Raw genomic sequence first — 9,384 nt, 5'->3', positions numbered from 1 at the left:
TTGAGAGATTTTTTGCCATAGGCTGCGTGTGCCTTCCAGAAAGACAGAGAGAGACAGAGAGATAGAAAGTGAGAAATCACCCTCCCCCCCCCAGGTAGGATGACGATGACGCAATCCCTTCTCCTCCATTCTCCTCTTGGGATCTTGGGTACGCATACACATGTGCCCAGCGTGAGTTTAAGCCACCGTGTCTGGGTCTCGAACCGTGGTCAACTACATGGGAGTCCAGCAACATAGCCATTATGCTAACTGCTGGTCCCAGTAATTATTTTATTTTAACTTTATTTATTTATTTATTTATTTATTTTAATTTCACTAGAGAAGGGGAGAGAGAGAGAAAGAGAGAAAGTGAGAAAGTAAGCCACCAGCTCTGGGACTAGAACTGCTATCGGCAATGTGGTAGTCCAGCGCCCTTAACCACCATGCCACCTGCAGCCCCATTATGTTATTTCTTTAAAATGCATTATAGAAGACTTTTCTTTAAGATAAGTATTTAAAAATCCAAAGCATCATTAAGATTTTTATTAGTATACAATCCAAAACTAAACATGTTTTAAAAGATTAACTTCATTTTACATGAAAAGAGGCTTTCAAGAGCTAATTTTTGTGCATGACCCTGATTGGTTGTTCAAAATATTTTCCCTGAAAGAAGATGGTAAGATATAAGGCTCTGAGGAAAAAAATCCTCGAAACATAAAAAACAGAATGCCTTAGAATTCCACTTAATGAAGCTTATATTTGATGAACTCGCTGTTTTAATTAAAATTTCAAATCTTATAGATACAGTTTTTTAAATTTTTTGCATGCATATCCTTACCATACATTAGGGAAGAAAACTAACATTAGATTTTAACTGTTGAGCTTTTTAATTCTGAACATGGTAGGCAACATATTTTTTTTCCTTTTCCTTCACAGTCTGGCATTCATCTGGTTCATTAGCTTCTCCAATTTGATTGCTAGGGCCATGTTTCCTTTCATCTTCAACTTTCCAGCCATTAATGTGGTTATTGGTTTTAGTTTCCCCAGAAACATTTTACACCACCATCAGTAAACATATCATCACCACATCAGCCTGATCAGAGGACTCAGTAAACCTGACCTTCCCACCCTTGTTTTCTAGGTCAGGAAACCATGTGCCACCATCTTCTCCTGAGAGTTTAAACCGATCAATTGCTTGAGTGGATTTAACAGCATCATCACTGAGTTCTTAACAATTCTAAATATTTATTCCACAGCTCCAGACTGTGCTTTTGGTTGTGACTGTGGCTTCTCTTTAACTTCTGGAACAGCAACATGTGATTCCATTTCCTTGGTAACGGTATCTGGGTGTTTATCTAAGAAGAAATCTGGTATAAAAGGATGACCCGACTTAACTGCATAGACATCAACACTTTTCATTCCTTCTTCTTTTAAGATATTTTCTTCAATAATAAAATTGCCAGTAAAACATTTTGGCTTTCTTAGAATGGAATATATGGCATCTGCACTTATATCAACTTTTCTATATCGGCTTTCAACATCAGGTCCTCCCAGCATTCCATGGCTGTTTTAGGCTGTAATGCATTGACTGCAATTTCACTTTTAAATTCATCTGCCATTCCAAGCACACACACAGACATACTGCACTAAGCAATGGTATTGCACAGTGCTATTTAAACCACATTGGACTTAGGTTCAGTGGTGGGCTGAGATTGAGGATATGAGCAATGTTACTTCTCTTTAAATAAGAAATATATGCTTTAGATGTAAGGTAGGTGCCTCTGGTGTTCACATTCCTCATCAAATCCACTCTCTTGTAGGTGTTTCCAATGTGTTGGTCAAGCTTACAGCACTGGCATTATTCACTAAAATATCAATTCCTCTAAATTTCTCAACTGCTTTCTCCACTGTATTGTTAATTTTTCTTCATCTCTATCATCAACAATGCATGGCAAGGCCCTTCCCCAGCTGCTTCAGTTTCTTCAGCAGAGCGTAAATTGTGCCTGGAAGTTTGGGGTGTGCATGTGTGGTCTTCGCAGCAATGACAATATTTGCTCCATCTTTTGCTGCTTTCAAAATTATAGCTTTACCGATGCCATGACTGGCACCTCTGATAAAAAGCGTACATCCTGCTAGCTTCCCAGTGCTGGATAAAATGACTGTTGAGGACTAGAGAAGGTGGGAGCGATGGCAGTGGTGAGCAGAGAGTGACCAGACATTAAAATGTGTGCTCTTTCTCTACCTCCTTCTGCTATCAGGCATGACTACAGTGCTAGGTATTTGCAAGTTCTCAAAACATGGAGAAATGAGAGAGTAATCTGAATGATCAAAGGAAGAATATCAAATGTTTAAGTGGAGAGGCTTGGGCATTCAAAGCCTTGAGCTTAAGAATCTCAGGAAACACCCAACTTTGTGGGAGATGCTATTTCTCACCCACTTGAAGAAGATTCAGAACATCTACATGGGATTAGAGAAGAAACACCTTTGGTGACTTGGGGTCAGCTCTTCCCTCCCCAGTGAACTGTGTTTCTTAAGAACAAAATACATTGCCCTCTTGAAGATGCTATTTAACTTCAACCTCCATAGATACAGAGAGCTTATTTGTTTTACTGCGTTGTCTGCTTCTGTGAACTCAACTGTGTTCTTCTTATTTTTTTTTAATAATTATTTATTTAATTTTATTTGTTGTTATTTTTTAAATTTGCTACAGGGCATGCATGCTCACCAGAGAAAGACAGAAAGTGGGAGAGAGAGAACATGGAAAGCAAGAAAGCAAGCCACCAGGTCTGGAACTTGGACCATAGTCGACCATGTGGGAGACCAGCACCTTAACCACCATGCCACCTGGCGACCACTCAGTATGTTCTTATATAATGAGCCCAGGAAAAAATGACATGTTGAATACACACACACACACACACACACACACACACACACACACACACGACTTTGAGGACTGGCGTGATTGTGTACTCTATTCGTTCCTCTCTTTCATATTGACTAAAGTGAGGCAGGAGGGAATCTTCCTACTTTATCTCCACTCCTTTATACCCTCTGCAATTTTCCTATTTATGCAAAATTTATATCCAATGCAAAAATATAACTTTTCTCTCTATTCTTATTCTCTGTAATTATTTTTTTACTGTGACTGTAACAAATGACCACAAATGTTGTGTTTTAAAACAACCTCAATGTATTATCTGCCTATTCTAGGTCAGAAGTCTGACATGCACCTTGAGAGGCTAAAATTAAGATGTTGGTGGGGCTATGTTCTTGTCTGGAGGTTCCAGGAGAGAATCTGTTTCCTCACTTTTTCCGACTCTTGGAGGTCTCCCCTGTACCTTGGCTCCTGGCCTCTTTTTCCATCTTCAGAGCCTATACTGATTGGTTCTGATGCTGCCATCTCCCTTTTTAAGGACTCACAGGATGACACTGGGCCCACCTGGATAACCCAGGACATCTCCCTATCTCAGTATTCTTAATCTTAATCACATCTGCAAAGTGCTTTTTGCTATGGAAGTAACATTCACAGGTTCTGAGTGTTAGGGCAAAGGCACCTTTGGCAGCCATTAGCCATATTCCCGTAACTTTCAGGAAAGATTTGAGGAGTGAGAGAAGTCAGAGTGTGATCCGAAACATGACTTGGTACCGAGTCAGTAATGTCCCCCAACCTCACTTTGAGACCCTGAAAGTCCTAAGGCCATGACCATCTGTAGGAAGGGTTGGAAAGGAGTACTTTGGAACTTTATGGAAGCCCTATTATGTATGGGCAGCTTTGTCATTTTAGAGGGAATAGTGGCTTATGTATTGAATGTACTTGCATTCCTGGGAAACTTGCCTTGTCCTCCTCTTTAACTGTTACTGATCAGGGCAGGCTACATGTGTCTAGGAGCTAGAACTAGACTCTAAGACTAGGCTGAGGCAGATCCCTGGCAAATGCTAAAGGAGGGTCTCTTCTTGTGATTGCCCAAGGTGCCAAAGGAAACTGCAAAGTAGGTGGTGGCCAATGCCAGCACACGAGTCATGGGCTATGGCAAGGGGGATTGGCACCCGATGGGCATAAAGAGAATGGCCGCCGGACCAAGGCCAGATGCTTGAATGTCCAGTGGGTACGAATTGAGTCAGAAACCCCAGGACAGCCTGTGGAGTAGGACTCTGGCCCTTTGGAGTGAATTAAGCCCGAACCCAAGACTTACGGGGATGCTGATATAAGGCCCATGGCTAAGATATAGATCCAGGCACAGCAGATTCCCGTCTATCAATTGGGATCTGAGTATACTGGCAGTGTGACTTTTCAACTGTGGGTCTACCGGGCTAGGGGTAGTTCAATTCTGCGTTGTGTGCATTTTCCAAAGATTGCAGGGTGTTTGCCATCCATCACTCCTACCTAGTAAATGCCAGTAACTTCCTATGTCATTTCACCAATCAAAAGTGCTCTCAGACATTTTCAAATTTCTCAGGAGAAATTTGGTAACGTTCTCGGTTAACACCTAAATATTAGCAGACTAAGGTTAGAATGGGGACATCAGTTCTAGAAGCCAGCCAGCTTTACAAGGGAGAAGTCTGAGTGTACAGAAGCAGGCTTAGGAAGAACAAGAGATATTATTGTTGTCTTATGGCCAATAAAAATTGAACTTATGAAGGAGACTTCAAAAAGTTCGTGGAAAATGCATATTATGCAAAGTCTATGCCTGGATTTCTTTTTTTTTTTTAAGCACCAAAATAAACATGCCCTTTAATTCCATTTTCCACAAACGTTTTGAAGCACCCTCATGTTTTTCACACCTTTTGTATATGAGGTTTTTCTTTGTTTTTTTTTTTTTTGACAGGTTTTTGGTATAGGGCACGTGCACTCACCAGAAAGACAGAGAGAAAGAGAGACAGAAAGCGAGAAATCACCCCCCTCATGGGGGATGGCCACACCACAATCCCTTCTCCTCCATTCTCCTCTTGGGATCCTAGGTATGCATGCACATGCACCTGGCGTGAGTTTAAGCTGCCAGGTCTGGGACTCAAACAGCGGTCAACTACATGGGAGTCCAGAGACAGATTAGCAGACTAAGGTTAGAATGGGGACATCAGTTCTAGAAGCCAGCCAGCTTTACAAGGGAGAAGTCTGAGTGTACAGAAGCAGGCTTAGGAAGAACAAGAGATATTATTGTTGTCTTATGGCCAATAAAAATTGAACTTATGAAGAAGTCTTCAAAAAGTTCGTGGAAAATGCATATTATGCAAAGTCTATGCCTGGATTTCTTTTTTTTTTTTAAGCACCAAAATAAACATGCCCTTTAATTCCATTTTCCACAAACGTTTTGAAGCACCCTCATGTTTTTCACACCTTTTGTAATATGAGGTTTTTCTTTGTTTTTTTTTTTTTTGACAGGTTTTTGGTATAGGGCACGTGCACTCACCAGAAAGACAGAGAGAAAGAGAGACAGAAAGCGAGAAATCACCCCCCTCATGGGGGATGGCCACACCACAATCCCTTCTCCTCCATTCTCCTCTTGGGATCCTAGGTATGCATGCACATGCACCTGGCGTGAGTTTAAGCTGCCAGGTCTGGGACTCAAACAGCGGTCAACTACATGGGAGTCCAGAGACAGCCATTATGCCAACTGCTGGTCCCACGTATATGAGTTTTTGTAGTGATTCCTCCATCCTCTGAACCATACTTTTTCTTTCTCAACATCATTCTGTTTTATCTTTTCCATTACAACTACCTTAGCAGAGGCCCTTGTGGTTTCTGTGGATGGTTGAAGAATTTCCTAAATTATCATTCTTTATCTTGTTCCTTCCCTTCTTCAAATGCATGGCACATGCCTCTTGGAGCACACTTTAAAGCTCAGATCTGACCATTTATGTCACTGTCCAGTTACTGAGTCTTTTGGGGTCCCTTTTTCTAGCCTAATGACAAACCCTCAGCCTCAGTGGGGTGCTCTTCCAGCTTTATGTCCCAGCTCTAGAGTTTATGGTTCTCTTGGTTTCAAGGTGTTCCTTTTACCTGGCACACCCTTCACCACGTCTTTCTTTCTTTCTCTTTTTTTTTTTCTTTTGAGAGTTTTTCGCTATAGAGCGCATGCGCTCACCAGACACAGAGAGAGAGAAAGTGAGAAATCACCCCCCAGGGGGAATGGCCATGCCACAATCCCTTCTCCTCCATTCTCCTCTCCGGGTCTTGGGCATTCATGCACACATGCCCAGCATGAGTTTTAAGCCACTGGGTCTGGGACGCGAACCACGGTCGACTACGTGGGAGTCCAGCGACATAGCTATTACGCTAACTACTGGTCCCTCACCACGTATTTCTGCAACCTCTACATCATCAAGGGCTCATCCATCTTCTTTTCTTCATGTATGTACACCTTTTAAAGACCAGTGCAAATGCTATTCTATCCATGGACCACAAAAACACACAGGCAAATATAATAGGGTTCTCAACATTTTTTAGCTATTAAATTACTGATTTCATGTGTTATTCCTCTGATCAGAAATTATAAATGGTTAGATTTTGTTCACCTTCTTTCAGCCATGAAATTGACACTTTTATCTGAGGATCATATCTGGATTTGGGTAACTAGTGGTACAAAAGGGTAATTCTCAAACACAGAAGTACTTTATTTCCTTCACTCCATATTACTTTCTTGAAAAGCAAAACATGATTTTTTTAATATGGAGATGTGTTAATTATGATACATTAGATCATTCTAAAACTTGCTGATGGCCATCATGTGGGATTTCTACCCCAAGACCATTTTACAAAAATGAAAGACAACTCTGATTCAATACCTTTATACAGTCCAGCTGAAATATCTCGGTTAATAGATAAACCCATTCTAAACAGCAGAGGGCTCTCATGTACATAAAAAAATTCTTTTGACGGTTTTTAAAGAGCATCAGTACAGGCATGCACACTGTATGCCATCATTTGTAAACCTCTATAGGTACAAATTTTGACACTTGTAATTTCTGCAGTACTCACGGCCACTGCAATGGTTTGAGTACATCCTCTTCAAATCCGTATGTTAAAACTTGGTGACCCGTCATGATGGAATTAAGAAGGGGAACTTGAACTTACTATGGAATTAAGATATCACGTTTTTGGGAAATGATTATGATTGGGCAACATCGTCAGAGTAGGTCCCACTTGAATACTGGGGATTTATATGGGAATGAGGCCAGGGCAGCTATGGACACAGACACAAATGTGCCTGCTCTCTCATCATGTGATACTCTCTGCCACATTATCTACCGAAAAGAAGCCCCTCCACAAATTTAGTCTGTGGATCTTGGACCTCTAAAAGCACGAGCTTAATAAACCTCTGTTTATTTCTTTGTTTTTAAAATTTTACTTTATTTTATTCTTTAAAGATTTTTTGCCATAGGGTATGTGCACTTGCCAGCGAGTAGAGAGGCAGAGAAAGACAGTGAAAGGAAAGTGAGAAATTCTCCCCCCACTAGGGGGTATGGTCATGCTGCGATCCTTTTTCCTCCATTCTCCTCCTAGGATTTTGGGCATGCATGCACATATGCCCAGCATGATTCTCAAGCTGCCAGATCCAGCCATGTGGGAGTCCAGCACCCTAACCACTGTGCCACCTGCTAGCTTCTATTTTTATTTTTAAATGTTCTATAGGTGCATGCACTTGCCAGGGAGAGGGAGAGAGAACCAAAGCACCACTCAGGGGGAATAGCCATGCCACAATCCCCTCTCCTCCCATTCTCCTTTTGAGATCTTGGGCTTGTACACACATATGCCCAGTGTATCTTTCAAGTCACTGTTCCAGGCCTTGGACCATGTTGTCAGCTATGTGGGATCTGGGCACCTTGCCTACTATGCCACTAACTGGACCAATAAACCTTTATTTACTTATTTATATTGTTATTTTAAAAAATATATTTAGTTTTTAGAGAGAGATTTTTGCCATAGAGTGTGTGTGCTTGCCAGAGAGACAGAGACAGAAAGAGAGAAATCACTCCTCTCCCCTACCCCCAAGGGGCATGGCCATGCCATAATCCCTTCTCTTCCATTCTCCTCTCAGAATTTTGGGCATGCATGCACATGTTCCTGGCATGAGTTTCAAGCAGCCAGTTCAGGGACTCAAAATATGGTTGACCATGTGGGAGTCCTGTAATGTAAACATTGCACCATCCGCTGGTCCCTAAACCTTTATTTTTAAAGAATTGCCCAGACTGAGATATTTCTGTTACTAACGACACAATCGACTAGAACAACCATCATCGCCCATGTTTTCCTATTTCCCAGTGTTGTTTAACACCAAGTCTTTTTCCCCCCTCTCTATCGACCCCTTTCTTCCTGTGTTAAAACATAATCTGTTAATATGTACATAAAACTTTCTAATCCCATTCCTAAATGCACTTTTTGGCTATTTTTGCAGGTAGCTATGATGACGAGACAGTTGAAATGATAGCAATGATTTGAAGTGACAACCTTAACCAATACCTGGTCATAGGCTTTTAAGAAAAGAATTCACTGTAGTCCTAGTAAAGTTAACCAGTGGCAGTCTCTTGAAAATCTGCAGGGCATAGGACCAGCAGTTAGCGTAATGGCTATGTCACTGGACTCCCATGTAGTTAACCGTGGTTCAAGTCCCGGACCTGATGGCTTAAACTCATGCCAGGAGCGTGTGTGTGCGTGTCCAAGATCCCAAGAGGAGAATGGAGGAGAAGGAATTGCGACGTGGCCATCCCCACTGGGGGGTGATTTCTTGCTTTCTGTCTCTTTGCCTTTCCGGCGAGGGCATGCGCCCTATAGATAAAGCCTCTCAAAAAAGAAACTCTACCGGGCAAATAAGTCACTTGCTTGGAGCTCTTTGACTTCTGTACGTTCTCTTCCCGATTCCGATACATCTGCCTTCTGACAGCCTGAGTCTAGCTTCTTAAACTGCAAGAGCTCCCTTCTGCTGGCACCACCACGACCACCACCATTATCATCCTTGTCATTGCCATCGTCATCGCCCTCACTGTCATTACCACCACCACCATCACCCTCTCATCCTTGTCGCTGTCATCATTGCCACCACCAAGATCAGCGTCAATACCATCACCACCAGCGCCAGAACCCGGTACCATCGCCATCCTTATCAGCAGCAGTGGCCACAGCTTCTGTCTTCCATCATGACTTTTGAAGGTCTTAGGGCCCCAACCTGACTCTAATCTCATTTCCCATTTCACTTGGTAAATTCAGTCTTAAGTAAGTTTGTTGCTTATTAACATTTCCAGCAGGGGGCAGGCTGTGAAAGGAAAATGTCAAAATTAAATGCAAGAATTTAACTCAGGAATTTTGGAGCTGCTTCTGTGTAAATTTTTCTAGATAGCTCCCTGACACAAACGATGTCTTACATATCTGCTAAGCAGTTCTATTTTTTTCTACTTCTCTGTCACAGT

General features: G+C 41.9%; 1 pseudogene; it reads right to left on the bottom strand.

The window, feature by feature from the left end:
- Positions 1-909: 909 nt before the first annotated feature.
- On the bottom strand, positions 910-9,075 carry LOC102477474 (hydroxysteroid dehydrogenase-like protein 2; annotated as a pseudogene).
- Positions 9,076-9,384: the final 309 nt, after the last annotated feature.

Source organism: Tupaia chinensis, unplaced genomic scaffold (genome assembly GCF_000334495.1).
Source record: "Tupaia chinensis unplaced genomic scaffold, TupChi_1.0 Scaffold000443_1, whole genome shotgun sequence".
Lineage (NCBI taxonomy): Eukaryota > Metazoa > Chordata > Mammalia > Scandentia > Tupaiidae > Tupaia > Tupaia belangeri.
This window is presented reverse-complemented; position numbering and strand designations above follow the sequence as displayed.